At 33.6% G+C, this 19,107-nt stretch overlaps 1 long non-coding RNA gene across 1 annotated transcript; it reads right to left on the bottom strand.

Moving 5' to 3' along the window:
* Positions 1-5,231: 5,231 nt before the first annotated feature.
* Positions 5,232-17,640, bottom strand: LOC140452161 (uncharacterized). The gene is made up of 3 exons (XR_011952145.1): positions 17,189-17,640; positions 15,906-16,070; positions 5,232-5,370 (listed from the first exon to the last, which is right to left on the bottom strand). It is a non-coding gene; the product is annotated as an uncharacterized lncRNA (long non-coding RNA).
* Positions 17,641-19,107: the final 1,467 nt, after the last annotated feature.

Here is a 19,107-nt window from a genome sequence, read left to right on the forward strand (position 1 = left end):
TTTAATTGTGGCTTATTCCCATTTAAATAGTAATTAATTTAAAATACCACAAGAAAATAGCTTCAGAACAATATTTACAAAAGCTACCAAACAAGAATGGATGACACAAGAAATTCTCGAAAAGATGGACGAAAGAAGAATACATAAAAACAAAAATAAAATTAAATATCAAGAAATTAATAAACAAACAGAAAATAAAACAAGCTAAGGAAACATGGATGTCCATTAAATGTGAAGAAATTGAGGAATGTGAGGCAAGGTATGACACTTTCAACACCCATAAGAAGGTTAAAGAAATGATTTCAGAAAATCGTAACAAACCAATCGGGATATTAACAAATGCAGATGGTACCACTATAACTGAAACTCAAGACAAATTACGTAGATGGAAAGAATACATTGAACACCTATTTTATGACCAAAAAGTAGAACAATTAGAAGTTGTCGGAGAAATCACGGGACCAGAAATAATGAAAGGAAGTTATTTATGCCATAAAACACACAAAAGGTAGAAAAGCTCCAGGAGACGATAATATACCAATTGAACTATTGAAAGATAATTGATGAAGATAATATTGATGTCTTGGTAGACCTTTTTAACTCCAGATACAAGACGGGACACATACCCAAAGAATGGCTTCTCTCAACTTTTGTAACGATTCCAAAAATCACAAATGCTAAAGATTGCAATGACTATCGGGCAATTGCATTAATAAGCCACACATTGAAAACCTTCCTTAAAATCATACATAACAGAATCCACATGAAATTAGAACAAGAAATAAGTGATTCACAGATGGGTTTTAGGAAGGGTCTAGGAACTAGAGAAGCATTATTCGGAGTCAATGTTCTGACACTACGATGTCTGAAAATGAATCAGGACATATATGCTTGCTTCATAGATTTTAAAAAAGCTTTTGATAGAGTTCAACATGAAAAGCTTTTAAGTATTCTTAAGACCAAAAACATAGATAGTAGAGATCTACAAATTATATCGAATCTGTATCAAAATCAGAAAACAAGAATAAGAGTCGAAGGAGAACTGACGGAGGAAGTAAGTATACTTAGAGGAGTTCGATAAGGGTGCATACTTTCACCACTCTTATTCAACGTCTACAGTGAAGTGATATTTCAAGAAGCTTTATTGGATATTGTGGAAGGTATTTTGGTCAACGGAAATTGCATTGCATATTTGCAAGTGACATGGAAGATCTACAGTACATAATACAAAATGTATACAATGCATGTGAAAGGCAAATGAATCTCAAGAAAACGAAATCAATGATATTCTCAAAAAAACCACAAAATGTAGATAACCTGATCATTAATAATACAACGATCGAAAGAGTAACACTATATAAATATTTAGGAACGTGGCTAACCGAAGATGGAGATCAAACAAGAGAAATCAGATCTAGAATAGAAATGGCAAGAAACACGTTCATAAAATTGAAGAACTTACTTTGCAACCGTAACCTTAATGTAGAGATCCGCACAAGAATGCTACGTTGTTACGTTTGTTCTACTTTACTATACGGCATGGAAGCGTGGACAATAAAACAGTCTGAAATAAAAAAATTAACTCCTTTGAGATGTGGTGCTACAGGAGAATCCACAAAATATCGTGGACTGAAAAATTAACAATATAGAGGTGTTACAAAGAATGAAGAAAGAATGTGAAGTCATAAAAACTGTTAAAATTAGAAAGATTCAATATCTGGGTCATATAATGAGGGGCGAGAAGTACGTATTACTTAGATTAATTATGCAAGGGAAGAGAAACCCAGGACGACGCAAAAAAATATCCATATCTCCGATAGGAGAAGGAACCTGAAGATGATTCAATAAACAGGGCACACATGGAATACCTGTCTGGTATACCTCGACGACATCATGGTTATCGGAAAGGATTTCGACGAACACCTTGTCAATTTGAAAGAAGTTTTCACCAGACTTAGGAACGCCTACCTACACGTATATATATATATATATATATATATATATATATATATATATATATATATATTATATATATATAGAAAGTTAGAAGAAAAGTTATGTTCCTTGGACATGTAATTTCATCCTTAGAGATTGCAGCAGATGCATAAAAAATAAAAGCAGTGCAAGAATGGCCCACACGAAGAAACAACTACGATATCCGAAGCTTCCTTGGTATTTGCTGTTACTATCGTCGCTTCGTGAAAAATTTTGGAAAGATTGCCAAACTTCTCCATAATCTGACCAATAAGAAGCTGTCATTTGACTGGACACCAGACTGCCAGCTTGCCTTCAACACACTTAAGCATAAATTGGCAAGGGCTCCAATCCTGGCATATCCGAAAGAACAGTATTTTCGTGCTTGATGCAGATGCTTCTCAAAATGGCATCGGGGCGGTACTTTCCCAAGTGCAGGAGAGTGAAGAAAACGTTATAGGATACTTCAGTAAAACTCTGGGATAAGCAGAAAGAAAATACTGTGTCACCAGAAAAGAGTTATTGGCGGTCGTTAAAGCAGTAGAATAAATACTACCATTCGTTCCTCTATATCAAAAAATTGTTGATAAGATCCAACCGTTCCACCTTGCAATGGCTCCTCAATATCAAGACACCTGAAGGTCAGATAGCTCGATGGCTGGAGAAACTACAGATCTATGATTTTGAAATTCGGAAATTCGCCACCGAGCGGGAAGAAGCCATGGACATGCTAACGGCCTCTCGAGAAGACTATGCAAAGAGAGAAACTGCCAATTCTACGTGCGCCAAGAAGGAGAGGGCCAGATTCTATAGTTAAAAACCCTAGAGGACGGAAGTGACGAAGAAGCTCTAACCAAAGAAAACCTACAGGCTGAACAGCGGAAAGGTCCAAATCTAAAAATAATCCGTGAGTGGCTGGACAACGGAGATAGGCCACAGTAGCAGGAGATTGTCAAATATGGGCAAGTAGTGAAGGGATATAGAATATACCAGGAACCAGATATCGTAAAACGCATTAAGATAGGACGTCTGAGGTGGGTAGGCCATGTAATGCGGATGGAGCAAATCGACCCAGCTAGAAAAAATGCTCCTCGATAGACCTATTGTTCAAAGAAGAAGAGGAAGACCCAGAACAAGATTCCTAGATAACATAGATCAAGATATGAGAAATATGAAAATACGTGCTTGGCGGAGGAAGGCGATGGATAGGGACAGGGTTGTTAAGCCAAAATGATGATGATGTGAAGGGATATTGGCTTCAGAGGGACTCCTTGTGTCTATGAGATGACGTCATCACTCGTAAATGGGAGAATCCAGATGGAACACGAACAGTGCCCGAAGTTGTTCCCCCAAAGTCATGTGTTAAGGACGTACTTGCAGAACTCCATGATTGCCGCTCCGGCGGACGTTTTGGGATAAATTGGACTCTGGCCAGAGTCCGCGAGAGATATTATTGGTTTAATTGTCGGCAAGATATGGAAGAATGATGCAAACGATGTGGCCTGTGTGCATCCAAGAAAATCATACTTATGGGAAAACTCCAACAATACATCCCCGGAACTCCATGGGAACGAGTTGATGTTGACATTCTGGAATCATTTCTAGTAACAATATCAGGAAACAATTATTTGGTTTTTGCTATGGACTATTTATTCAAATTGCCAGAAGTAGTTGCACTACTCAACCAAGAAGCAATTACAGTTAATGAGGCCCTGCTTGAGAATATCGTTTCCCGACATGGGGTTCCACTTCTGCTTCAGTCTGATCGGGGGCGCAACTTCGAATCGGAAGTTTGGAACACCATGATGGCTTTGCTGGAAATTAAGAAGACCAGAATGACACTGCTTTATCCTCAGTCCGACGGCATGGTAGAAAGACTTAACCGGACCGTCAATAACTACCTGTTCCTCTTCATGCATAAAAATCAGAGTGACTGGGACAGACTGGTGCCTCTATTTCTGTTAGGCTACCGAAGCTCCCAACATGAAGCAACTGGTTGCACTCCAGCAATGTTATTGACAGATCGAGAGATGAAGCTCCCATCGATCTCCTACATGGAAATCTACAAGACGGAGATTGAATTACATGATGATTCATACATAATTCTTCAAAGTTTGACTTGCAACTTACGAAATATATTTTAGAATAAGTTATGGAAAATGAATAAAAAAACTGGGTAAATAATAGTTATTTCAATAAAATAATGGGATAATGTTACGTCATATATAAAATACCATGTTTAGTCTGTCAAGGATGTTATATTTTACAAACAGGCCTCACACAACCTAACGTACGAGTGACTACCGCATCAATAAAAATATATGTTGTTAAAGAACATTTTTAAAACTAACCATTTCACTTTTACAATGTTACTATCCTAAAATAGTTTCGCAATTACAAAAACAGATTATTTCTTAAAATGTGCCACGTGATTAACAATTGATGTCATAAAATTCATCAAAGGCAGATCATATCGAGCACAGTTTTATTCATTAAATCTTGCCCTTTATAAGCACTTTAAAACTTTTATATAATTTTTTTTAATTAACGTTTTATGTATAATGTCCTATCGATAATGAATTTTGATTAAATTGTTGCACATGTAGATGTAATTGCACATTGTACAATTTTTAGTGAATAATTTAAAATAAACAATAACTATTATGACAGTATTATCCATATTATAATATATATATATATATATATATATATATATATATATATATATATATATATATATATATATATATATATATATATATATATATATATATATATATATATATATACGTTCTTGAACCGTACTATATTTAATATAAAATTAGTTTTTCTTGGGTATAGGTTCAATAAATTATATTACATGTGGAACTAAATTTTATTTTCCATAGAAATCAACGTTTCGGCAGAAAACCCTTGCCTTTGTCAAGATTCTAAAATGTAATAAAATTAAAATAATAAAATCTTTGTTCTTAATCTTGTACATTTTAGAATCTTGACAAAGGCAAGGGTTTCCTGCCAAAACTTTGATTTGCAAATAAAATCTAGTTCCCCATGTAATATAATTTATTGAACCTAAACCCAAGAAAAACTAATTTTATATATATATATATATATATATATATATATATATATATATATATATCACTAGTATTTTAGTCTTTAAGGGATATTCCGACAAAACAGATTGCATTTACAATGATTTACTTAAGATTAAGAAGAATATGCAGCTATTTACAAATTTCTATTTTCCAAAGATCCTTCAACTTCCTTGGTTTATCTCAAGGTGGCTAAAACAGCAGGATGTGTATATGTAAGAAACTATTATGAGAGCGAAGGTGTTGAATAAGCTGTTGGACAATCCAGGGGAGCCTGTTTGCATTGCAGCTAGCATTTCACCTAAAAGAAGGATATGTTAGTATGTATATAAATATTCTTAATGTAGTAGTTTTAGCTATTTGTGTTAAAATGTTTAAATATTCTTTTCCAGTATTGAAGGAACTAAAGTTCATGACTATATTATAGCCGTTGGTTTACTAGTTGGTCCACGTATCGTATCATTCGCTTCCAGAATTGCCAACAATAGAATATGTCTATATCTTTGATTTAAAAACGCAGTTGATTCACTGCTCTATTCCCACAAATATGTTAAAATAAAAGAAACTCAAGTATATTGTTCTGAAGCTATTGACTTGTGGCATTTTAAAGTAATTACTATTTAAATGAAAATAAGCCACAATTAAAGGTTAAAGTACGTTTATTGACGTTTCAATTTCCACTTCGGAAATTGTTCTCAAAATACAAACAAATTTTGAATAACGCTGGGTCCATAACGGTTTCTTAATATTGTTCTGAAGCTATTTTCTTGTGGCATTTTGAAGTAATTACTATTTAAATGGGAATAGGTCACAATTAAAAGTTAAAGTACAGTGCACAGATTCTAAATGTGCCGGTGGGAGATGGCTTCTATGCGCTGTATTATAGTCGATGTATGAGAGAAACTTTTCAAAATAATGAAATAACAAATAATAATATAAAATTTGTTATTTCATTATTTCGAGAAATTTTTCTCTCATACGCCAACTATAATACAACGCATAGAAGCCATCTCTCACCGGCATGTTTAGAATCTGTGCACTGTACGTTTATTGACGTTTCAATTTCCACTTCGGAAATCATTATTAAAATACAAACCTTTTTGTTTGTATTTTGAGAACGATTTCCGAAGTGGAAATTGAAACGTCAATAAACGTACTTTAACCTTTAATTGTGACTTATTTCCATTTAAATAGTAAGAAACTCAAGTAGAAATAAGAAGACTTATCTCTCCATCTCAAAGACTACTCATATCAAATGCTTGTCCTACTGTTTCAAATACGTTAATTGAAAAAGAATTACATCAGATGGGTATAAACTCCGTCTCAAAAATGACTTTCCTAAGAGTAGGTATGCCTGAAAGCAAATACAACCATGTCTTTGAGTATTAGAAGGCAAATATTTATTACACCTTTAGACAATATTCCCGATTCTATCATTATCTCTTATGACAATACCAATTATCGTTTATACCTTTCTATAGAAGAATTTATCTGTACAAAATGCAAGACTATTGGTCATCAGGAAGCTGAATGCTCTAACCAAGCAAACCCCACTACTTCTATTGTACACTCTGGAACTTCCCAAAACACATTAATCACAATATCGTACACTCATACATACATACAAAACATTTATCAGGTCGGTGATTGAATATAGATTTAATCTTTATATCTTGTTCAACTGCCACCTCACACAAAGACTGCTGGGATTGGAACGGGAATCCTGCGTAGAGTAAACAACAAACGGCATGACTACCTCTTCGCCCTCATTCATCAACTGTAGAACATCGAACCCATTAATGAGAGGCTCTCCTCTCTGAGCAGTAGTTACACAGTCAAAACCATCCGTGGCCAAAACTTCAGAGCCTGCTCATCCATCGACAATGTATTCAAAAGACGTCCTAAACCCAAACTCCCTTTCCTACCCACTAAATTACTGGCCCTTGCCAGCAATTCATTGACACCCTGGAAGCAATTCCAGTCTTTTATCGCAGCAATAATCAGTAAATGTTCACTTCGAGCTTGCTAGACAGGGAGGGATAGGGTTTCTGTGGTTTCCCGATCTCATTGCACAATGATAACTGTCTATTGCAGAGGATACAGCCACAGCTGTCCTAACGCGATTCACAATTCATATACTTATTAATTAAATTCAGTAAATTTATAACTATATATTTTCACTAATAAAGCGAACCACCAGTAGAACAACAACAACCCAACAAAAAAATAAACCACGTCCTGAAAAGGTGGCTAAATCTGGATAATATTAATTGGTGTAGTGATGATATCTAACAACAACAATCTGCATGTTAAATGCAATGAAAAGATCACTAAGTACAGAAGTCTGGAAATTCAAATACAAAAACAATGGAGAATGGAAAGTATCCAGATATTGTATTTCTTTGCAATTACACCATAATGGATTGTAATAAGAATTCCATTTTACATTTATTTTAACGTTTCAAAATGCTTACCAATTAGCTCTTCGGGCCAATTAATGGAAGTTTATATTTTACCATAATTTCTTAATTTATAAATGGGAAAGAAATTCACTGTATTCAATATAAGCTGGGAAAGAAATTCACGAATGACAAAGGTACCTGCAGAGACATCACGATGGAATTAATTAGTAATAAATACTTCAATCCCCCAAAAATATGAATTAAGGACCCCGCTGGAATTGTGGAATTCTTCAATACTTTATGGAGCTAGTTTTCGTTTTTGAAAGTAAGTCATCCTCTCAAATATATTGTGGAATTTGGTTGCCATTTATGCCGGCTGCGCCGCGTAAATGATCTGAACCTTCGCCATTACTGACGTTGTGGTATGCACCCGTATTCCTAGACATAAAGTCGTGCTATACCCCACAAACTTAATTCCTATCTGAACTTAACAAAATTGAGCTACTTTATGAAAAAACTGGGGAGAAAGTTTTATAGTATGCAAAAGTAAGTGCAACTAGTTAACTAGTATTAAGACAAAGGAGTAGAAATTTAAGAGATAAAGAGCAACTTAAGTAATTTTACTTATCTTTAAGAATAAATATAAACGCGTGTGTATTCTCTTAAACAGTGGTATCAGGACTACTGTAGTCTACTGTTTCGTAATCTTATAGTGGATGAACAGACCGGCTAAGAGAAAAACCCTGAACATAAATTCTGGTCCTCTAAGTATGAGGGTTGAATCGGCGTGCTAGCAACTCGTCCTTCGAAAAACGATTTAAATATGCTAAAAGTTTCGATAATTTGCCTCGGAATATGGATGGATTAAAACGACGATGATAATCTAATGACAGTTTAGAAGGAATTAAGAAAAACAAGGAAGTATCCATCCTGGTAGGTTTAAATGCTACAGTAGGAAGAAGAGACAACATTCAGATTATATATAGGAAGTAGGGAGAAGCTATTTTAAATTTAAACGATGTGCGACCTTTTAGCTTATGTGAGAGCTTATCGGACAAATTAGAAAAGTGACAAATGGATTCTACGCTCATAAAGACATATAGAAATATACATGGACACAGACAACAAGAGGGCTAAGGTTAATTGTTGAATATGTCATCATACGCCAACACTCAAATCTACAAATTATGGATGTACGTGTGTATCGGGGAGCGGAGTGTGGATCGGATCGCTTAACTATGGCAAATGTGTTAGTTAAATACCGGGAAAATAACAGCGACCATCAATATAAAAAACAATATCCGGAAATATGAGTATAAACAAATATAACAATAGGCTATAGGAAACTGTGTGACATCAAGATACGGAGTGGTGGTCACAAGAAATAAGGGAGTTGGTAGATACTAAAGAGAAAGCCTATCGAATCTGGCTCCAAACACAAAATCTAGAAGACTGGAGAACATACACTTAATGTAATAGGAAAGTTATGAACACTGTGACCAACAGAAAAAACGAAACGTGGAACAAAAAATGTGAAGAAATAAACAGATATACGGATGTAACTGGAGTAACTGAAGCTTGGAAGTTTATAATAAACTTCAGAAAAGATCATAAAGGAACAGGGAGATTAAACCCCGTAGGTAGGTTAGAGTGGGAAAAATATTACAAATCCCTATTGACGGACGCAAGACGATATTGTGAAATAAATTACACAAACATTAGAACAGATCAATAGACGAAGAAAAAGTAGAACTAAGCAACGTGGACGATATAAGACGAACTTTAAAGGAAATGAAATACGGAAAAGTTACAGTGCCTGTAAAGATCCCCATTAAATTAATAAAACTCGGACAGTCAATACCAACAGAATTTTTAGCAGAGATCTTTAATAAATATCTAATAAAACAATAAAATATTCCAGAAGATTAAAGCCTGGCGTATATAAGCTCTATACACAAAAAAGAGATAAAAATAAATGTAAAAATTACAGAAGTATTGTTGGCTCATATTATCATAACTGTACATTTGAAAACTCCAGGGGGCACAAATCTATGATTAATTGTATAGTCACTAATAGAAAAATCCACCCAAAGCGGATTCTAGATATCCGAACTTTAAACTCAGCAGACGCAGGGAGTGAACACAAACTAGTACTAGCAAAAATAAGAATCAAAAAAACACCAAAACATTTTCTACAGGAAATCCCCCGAGAAAAAAGTCAATATAGAATCACTGTGGAACAAGTACATGAAAAATGTACCAAAGCAGGCTAGCACAGAAGATACAGCTGAAACAAATAGACGACATCGAAGATATAAACGCGAGCTGGGAGAAAATTAAAAACATCATTGAAGAAACAGCAACAGAAGCTCTAGGAAAACTCAAAGTCATACTGAACAAAAGCCTACATGAAGTACAAAACATCAAATAATCCAGAATCACGAGACACTTAGAAGAATACGAAATTAAACAAAGCAGTTGGTGTTGCGTTCTGCACATACGATGACCTCAATATAACAATTTTGGGGTCATCCTGAAGGGGGAGAGAAGATATTTTGTTCAATCTAGAACTCGCTGGTTTCCCCCTTTTTAGATTGGGTATGTATATTCAAATAAAAGAAATGAAAGCAAGTGGACTGTATAAAACTCTATTTTAAAAAGAGGTGAAATAAACCATATATATACATAACCCAATATACCTACAATTATAAATAAAGAAGAATATAAACTTAAAAGAAGAAGAATATATGTAGTACAAACTTACACACAAAAAGAGAACCATAAACAAAACAAAACTGTCGATTGTATATATACCACGTTATAGATAGAATTAATATACAAAAAATAAAAAATATGAATATATATGTCACATAAAAACAAATTATTAAAGTCAATGCAAAAGTATACTCATAATACATATTATGAGTTAATATTAGGTAATAAAATACACAACACTGTGATATATATACAAAAAGAATAGTGAAATTATTATAATATGAAAAATATACAAATCTACATAAAGGTAATGAAATGTTCTCAATCAAGTTCAATCGCGATCGCGGCACAACAGATAAAAGTTCGAAGCAAATATGACATCTATATACCAAGTAAACGTACTTGATATATGCAGCAACAAAATTATGGTGTATTGTAGCTTACCCCATAAATCACAGCACCAACCGCTATTACCAACGTCTTCATCGACGTACACCAGGAACCACAAAATTTCTAATTTCAACTTTTCTGCATCAAACCGACTTCCTCGGTCAAAGGACCGCTGGCAAGTGTCTTAAGGTACTCTTCTTAACCCAAACGCACACACATGTGTGTGGTTTGAGAGATAAAACTCGACTCTGATTGTGTAGATGCATCGCTTATCTCGAATACACATCTGTGTCATTTTGCAGATTGCCCGTCTCGTAGCATGTAGTTTTTAACCCAGATGCACCCTTATACATGAAATCTTGATATACGGGGAGAATCAAAACTACCATAAAGTCTTAATATTTAATAAATGTTTATTAACAGTTGCGAAACTGCAACAGTTGGTAAGAAGAACAAAAAGTGAACACTGGGAACTGGGAACAGTTTACAAAAAGAATGGAAAGCGACTTCTACGGTACACAAAAACAAATATGGAGATTCATAAGAAACCAACGGAAAGAAATGGCAGAATTGAAGGAATACAATAACATACCAGCAAACGAATGGGAAAGATAACTGACGGAACTGTTTAAAGGAAAGGAAAATAATAATCAAACACAATAACGTACCTGATTTAAAAAAACACGAAATAAAAATCAGTTTTCAGGAAATAGAGATAGCCATAAATTTACTAAAAAATATAAAGTCACCAGGAGCAGACGGAATAACCAACGAGCTTCTATAACACGAAGGATAAAGTATAACCCTAGAGATGACAAAACTTAAACAAAAACTAATATTGCACTGCAAGATACCAGACGCATGGAGAAACATCATAATGATTATAAATCTACTGAACAATAAGGATTTCCGTACCTCAGAGCAAAACTGTATTAAGTCCAAAATTTCAGTTTTCTACTTTTTTGGCTCACTGGGATTAAAATTTTCCGCTCTATTCAATGGTGCTTCTTATTCGCTGTTTCGACTGAAATTGGCCAAAATAACCTTTTATGAACAGTATTAAGTCCACATTGCGCTTAGAGCAAAACAGTATCTTCTGAATTTCAAATGTATTAGATCCAAAGTGATGTGTACATTTCCCAGGGCAAAACCATATTATGTCCAACAAAAAGTATTATGTCCCACATAATGTAATTCAGGCAAAGCATTAAGTCCACAATCTTTTAAAATTTGACAAGTCTGTGCTTGTTGAGGTGTGAATTACATAGTACAATACGTGCGTTTGTTCAGTTCGCTATTTGCAGTGTATTGAAGCGCATGTTCTATTCTATGTTCTAGCGGTGTTATATTTTTTGTTTAAGTCGTGCATGTTAAATTAAACGAGATAGCCAAAAATGGAAGATAGAGCCCACAGAATTCTTCAGCTTGCGCTGAGCGGTAAACAAAACGTGAATAATGAATCCTCATCAGTGGAAAATATTTCTAGTAAACGTAAGTATTTCTAATGATAAATAATAAGTTTAACTACATTATAAAGACAAATGTTTTGAATTTACGGTGACGATCTTTAACATTCGTACGCCATTTAATAGAAAAGTTATACCTAATGAATTTAAAATAAAAAAAGGATGAATTATTTTGTTCTTGTTATATAAGATACGGAGTCACTTATAATAGCTGATATTATTGTTTTAGAAAAGTAAAAGAAATAAATCTCAAAGCTCTTGTCAATGTATTTCTCTTTTTTGCCTGTACATCTTTTTTTTTATTGTTTTAGACTACCTTGAGAGTCAGAATTCGGATGAGGCTATGGCTGTACGGATCACATCACCGTCTTTGTTAGATATATCTTACAACTTTGTTAACCTGCAGGAGGATACAACTGAAATGCAGCTAAATGCAGCTGCTGTTGTTTCAGATGTACCTAAAGACATACCTTCTTCAAGTAGCAGCTTGCTTATTAACGAAATTAAGCAACCACCACTGGAGCTCAATTCATCTACAAGTACCATACACCAAGACGAGGAAGATCCATTTGAATATTTGGGAAGTTCATTTGTTCCTAGCATTAATTCGAGTACTGACAATGATTTTGAAATCACAAATGAGGGTGAAGATGAAAATGAAAAAGAGGTCATGGTAGCCGATCATCAAAGCAAAGGTAAGAAACGTTTAAGGAACGAAAGTACGTGGCAACGAAACGAACGAAAAAAGAAGAGGATGGCAGGCCAACAATATAAATCTTCCAAAACTAAAAAGACTATAAAGGAAAGGAAGGTTCGAGAGCCTTGTAGAAACTGCCGTTTAAAATGCAATGAAAACATCTTAGGTCCTCAGAGAACACAAATTCACCGACAATTTTGGAATCACGAGACAACCATAGATCAAAAAAGACAGCTTTTATGTTCTTGTCTTGAAAAAATGTGTATCAAAAGAAAAAGAGAACGAACAGGTGCTCGAGCTGGAAAACGCCATTGTAACGGGAAATATTTTTTTACCATTGAAGGAAAGAGGTTTCAAGTTTGCAGTAAGTTCTTTTTGCGTACTCTAGATATTTCTCAATCTTTTGTTAGATGTGCACTTGAAAAAATGCAAACAAGTGGAGTTGTAGAATGTGACAAAAGAGGAAAGCAGCCATCTATAAATAAAGTAAAGAATGAGGTAAAGGACAGGATTCGTGAGCATATAATGGCCTACCCATGTGAAGAATCACATTATAGTCGAAGAAGGACGGCGAAAAAATATTTACGAGGTCACTTAAATATTTTTACAATGTTTAGGATGTTTAAGGGAGAGTGTGATTTGAAAAACATTCCTTCGGACGAAGTAGGCAAAGAATGGCTTTACAATCACATTTTTAATACAGAATTTAATTTATCGTTCGCTGTTCCTTCAAAAGATACTTGTGATAAATGTGATGAATTTCTAATCAATCTAAGACAGTCAAACTCTGAAGCTGAGCGAGAAACATTACAAGTGCAGTATAACGCTCATTTGTTAGAGACCGATAAACGGTACAAATTGAAACAGATAGACAAGGAGATGTCCATCAATAACCCTGGACAAAAAGTTTTAATGATAGATTTACAAAAATGTCTTCCTTGCCCAAAGCTAACTAACTCTCAAAGTTTTTACAGTCTAAAACTCTGGTGTTTTAATTATACAATTTATGATTCAACGGAAAAACAGGCGAACTGTCTAATGTGGGATGAATCAATTGCTGGCCGAGGTGGAAACGAAATGGCCTCATGCTTGGTTCAATACATTCATTCATTACCTCAAAGCACAACTTCGGTTGTTATTTGGACCGATAACTGCCCATCCCAAAACCGGAACATACAAATGATTATGTGCTACTTTTATCTACTTTCGAGATATCCACATATAAAAGAAATAACTCACAAATTCCTTTTGCGAGGGCATACGCACATGGAGGTGGACAGTATACATTCAGTTATAGAACAAGAAGCTAAAAAATGTCCTAATTTTCAAATTATTACTCCATGGGATTGGTTACAGTTGGCTAGAATTTCCGGAAAAAACAAAGATTTCAAAGTGTATGAAATGACAACGTCTAATTTTAAAGACTTTAATAAACTGTACAATTCTTGCGATTCACCATTTCAAAATAAAAAGAAAACTGAGAACAACGAAAAATTTTTAATTTCACAAGCAGTATGTATGCAATTCAGACAAGAAAATCCTGGGATTCTGTACTTTAAAACAGACTTCGATTTGGAATTTCAGAGTGTAGACTTTAACCGAAGAGTTGGTAGAAGAAATCATCCATCTTTAGAAGATTCTCTGGTTTCCTTGAGAGATACCTTAAATCCGATAAGTACTAAAAAATTCAATGATCTTCAAAAGCTGCTAAAGTGGGTTCCAGCGAGGTTTCACTATTTTTTTCAGACTCTAGTACATAAAGACACAATTCAGATTACTGATAATTAGCGGAAGTAGCCCTGCATTTGTTTAGTTTTTAATTATTATTTTGTTACGTACTTCAAAAGTTATTGTTAAATTTTTTACTTAATAAAAATACAGTTACTTTACGACCATTTCTGTTTTTTAATTAAACTTTTTTCTAGTTTTTTTTACTTGCTCGTATTAATGGTTTTGTTAAAAACACTTCCGTATAGTATTTTTAATTCTGTATATCCAAATATTTCCTTATTTTTGTAAAATAGGTATGATGTTTTCCATAATGGAGATTTTGCCACAAGATAGGTGGAAAAATTAATGTTAAGTCACAGTCAAAAATTTATTTTTCAGAGCAAAAATATGTAAAGTCCATTTTTTTCAAAAACAGTAGTATTCAAAAAATTTTTTTTTAGTGGTAAAAAGAACAATGATTATTATTCATATTTAAAAGAATTTGCTAAATAAAATTTAATGTATTAAATGGAAAATGTTACAAAACAGTAAAAATAATTTTTATTTTCGCTCTCCTGTAAAATTTATATTTTGTGACTTAATACACTTTTGTTCTGAGGTACGGATTTAGATCCAGAAGATCCTGCGTAGACGCCGTATTTGTACTAAGACAAATCACAGAACAGGATATCGAGTACAATAAACTAGCATGTCTATGTTTTATAGACCTGACAAAAGCGATTGCATCCAAGTAGAAGACGTCTTACACCTACTGTATAAAAGAAATATACCAATCAATATTATACAAACCATCGAAAACATCTACTTCCATAATGGAATACAGGCAAATATAAATGGAAAACTAACACAGTGTATACCAGTACAAAGCGAAGTCAGAGAGGATGACTCGTTAAGCCCATTTCTCTTTAATATAATAATCGACGAAATAATACACGCAGTTCGTAAAGGTCATGGTTACAGAATGGGGAAGAAAGAAATCCAAATATTATTTTATGCAAACGACGCCGCAATAATCACCGAGACAGAAAACAAGCTCCAAAGATACACATCTTCAATACAACAGACAAGAAATACAATATGATAATATCAACAGAAAAGAGAACATCTAAATACACACTACGATGTAAAATCGAAATTGATGGAAAATAATAAAGCAGGAAGCAAGGTTTACATATCTGGGAATAGATATAAGTAGTTACGGAGATGTTGAAGGATGGATGCCCATACATAGAAAATACAACGCCAGTAATGGAAGCTTCGCTTCAAAAATAAAATTAGAAAAAATTGCTTTGTATAGTTAATTTTGAATTACTCTTAAAAACAATATTTATTGTAAAACGTAAGTAAAAATATTAATCGAATTATATCCCCCAGCTAAGGTCTTATTTATCCTGACTTAAATACCTAGTTTAATTAAATAAAGTAGTTTACTTACTGATTTATTTCCTAAATTCCGAACTCGGCAACTGAGATACGCTGATTTCCCAAAAAGAACAGTACCATTACCATTACTGGGAGTCGTCGCATCGAAGTAGGGAATAGAGATTAGGGATCGAAACGATACCAGAAGATGCCTTGCCGGAACTTACAAATGGCGAACCTAAAAAAGAAGCAAATTAAATTTACCAAGTTTGGATGTTGATTGAATTATTATATTTTATTTTTTCAGCTGGAACTAGATATAAAATGCTTGTAAATATAAGATGTAGACATTTACTAGACGATAGATGGATTTAACTATGATTATGAGTATTTTGAGATCATTTTTTAATTTTCAGTGTCAATGTATCTTTCAAATAAAGGATTTCAATGTGTTTCCAAATATTTATTAATGTTTGATACATACGTGGAAAAGAAGAACAAGAAAAATTCAGAAAATAATTAAACAAATTAAAGAAAAAAATAGAAAAAATAAGCCCAACTTATAAAAGTAAAAGAAGTTATAGAAAAGAAACTAAAACAAATAAAACAAAGCAACACCGACTTACAGCAAATTAAAAAAAAATATAAGAGAAATAATGCAGATCGAGGTGGCCTAACAAAATAAATTAAAGCAAAAAATAGAAGAAATAAGCACAACTAACCAATAACTTATACAAGTAAAAGAACTTATGGAAAAGAAACTAAAACATATAAAACACAGCCAACACAGACTTACAGCAAAATAAGAAAAATATAAGGCAAATAATTTAGATCGAGGTGGCCTAACAGTTGGTTCCCCTCTGCCTATCTACGTCGTAGGAAAGTTATTTTTTAGATGATTGTAAATAAGAGCACTGTTATGAACTGGAGTACAATCGTGTAAAACCACATTCTTTGTCCTTTGTCGAATATTAAGTGGAACTGCAATTATTTAGTAAGACGGAAACGCCTGAAAAATGCCCAATTTTTTGTGGACTTAACCGAAAAAGTAAAAAAAACCTCAAATTTTAATGTTTTCTTTGCTGAAAACTAGTATAAATGTCCAAATATTCAAAAAATACAGAAAAAATAAAAAAAAGTATTATAAACTAAAAAAAATACATAAAAAGGAAAGTATATAGTCTTAAAACAACGTAACTAAAACATAATAAATATTACTGATTTTTACTCTTAAATTATGAAAAATTGCGTAAGAATCTCACAATTTTTATTTGAAAAGATTCATATTTTTCTTTACATTTTATCAATACATAATAAAAGCTGCAAAATAACAACAAACATGAATAGTTAACTTACGTTTCACTTGGTTCCTTTGTCGCAGGTCGCAAGAGATTTGTGTCGGTTATATACTGTTTCCTGTATAACATAGAGGATGATCTAAAATCCATCGAAGTTAAAGCATGGAGAAGAGTTGCCAGAGACAGGTGTGAATTGAAGATTGTTCAGAAGAAGGCTTTGGCTCATAACGAGCTGTAGTGCCACTGATGATGATGATATACTCTGTTTCCACCATTTTAAGTTGCTTTTGTTCCAGTAAAGCACTGCCGGTTCCCCTTTTTCTTGCTTTATCACCTTTATTTTTATTATTATTGTCTTTTATCTGTCGGCAATGTTAAAATCACTATAAACTAGTTACTACTGCTACCACTAACCATTAACAAGCAAAAAAAACATATGTGTTACCATTCGAATTCGAACGTTAAGTAAAATTAATTAAACGAATAGGAACACTGTCGAACACGGCTACGGCATAGCATATTTCTAACTTAACAGTGGGGGTATAATATAGCATATTCGACAAATTCCTCCGTATCGTCGCGACCGTTAAACAATTTTAGGTGTGGCACTTAGCCCAATTGATCGCATATTTTAAAGATAAATACAAAAAATTTTTTTTTGTTCGAAATTTGAAAAGAACAGAAAATTATTCAGAAACTTGGTTTCAAAGACAAATTACTGTAATTTAATAAAAATGAAAATCTCAAGAGTAAAAAAGCTATCAAAATTAAATTCTAATATAAATTCTTTATTTTAAATTTTTAAGAAATTTGTCTATAACTCAACGCATTAATGAACAAAAATGTTCAATACAATGTGACAAATGACAAAAGAAAGTTGTCCTTGATACACTAAAAAATGCTCTAATGAACTCGCTCTCAAGTTTAGCTATATGTATTTAAAAAACATATGAAGCAGAACAACGAATAGAGTATGAATCAGAAAGTTTCTCAAAGAGTGACCTGAACTAAGTAATAATTATTTTGAAGCCATTCGGGCATTGAGTTCTTTGTATGTTACGACACAACATGACAAATTTTTAGTAAAATCGTCAAAAATTGACTAGAATGTCATCCGATTTAGAAGATTACAATTTTAAATTAACATTTAGAGTAGACATAACATAGGTAGATATTAGATCTACCAATACTATTGATATCCTTCTCTAAATATTTCTATCTATTTCTGTTCTGCGCCTATGCAATCCAATTGCTCACATTTCTTTTGAACTCGCGTTGGGATCTTCCCCGGCTTCGCTTGTCTGCCCGTGGTCTATACTCAAATAATTTTTTTGTCCACCTGTGGTCTCTCATTCTTGCCCATCTCCATTTTTGCCTTGTAATAATATATTCGATAATGTTTTCTACTCTGGTCCGCTCTGGTGCCACACAACTTTCTTGTTTGTTAGTCTATTTCTTAAGCTTAGATAGGTAGATAGATTTAGAGACAAGGCCTTTTGACCTATTCCACTGAGACCTCTTCAGATCTATTGTGGTCCTCTAGTCCTAGATACCATTCTCAAGCCTGACCGTTTTTAAAAAGTCTAATAGCTTGAAGACTGTACCTTTCATGTAGCTATTTGCCGGTGGATATTCTTCTCCTTATGCAAAGAACTGCACATTTGCCAGACTGTCACATTGACACAGAATGTGCTCTTCTGTTTCTTCTTCGAGGTGACACAATCTGCACATGTCATTATCTGATAATCCCATCAGCTTCAAGTGCCTATTCAGCTTACTATGTGAAGCCCTGTAGTATGACTTTGACTGTTTTCCTGTCTTTGCTTATTAGGTCTGCCGTAAATTTTGGCGAATGTTCTGTAATGAACTGTTTTGCCTGTCTTTGTCCTGATGAATTCCTTCACCATTCCAGAGATTTGTGAACTACCCACTTCCTTGTAGCCGTTCTTGTTCTTGAAAATTATAGTGGAAGTGAGG

This window comes from Diabrotica undecimpunctata, chromosome 10, assembly GCF_040954645.1.
Source record: "Diabrotica undecimpunctata isolate CICGRU chromosome 10, icDiaUnde3, whole genome shotgun sequence".
In the NCBI taxonomy this organism is placed as follows: Eukaryota; Metazoa; Arthropoda; class Insecta; order Coleoptera; family Chrysomelidae; genus Diabrotica; species Diabrotica undecimpunctata.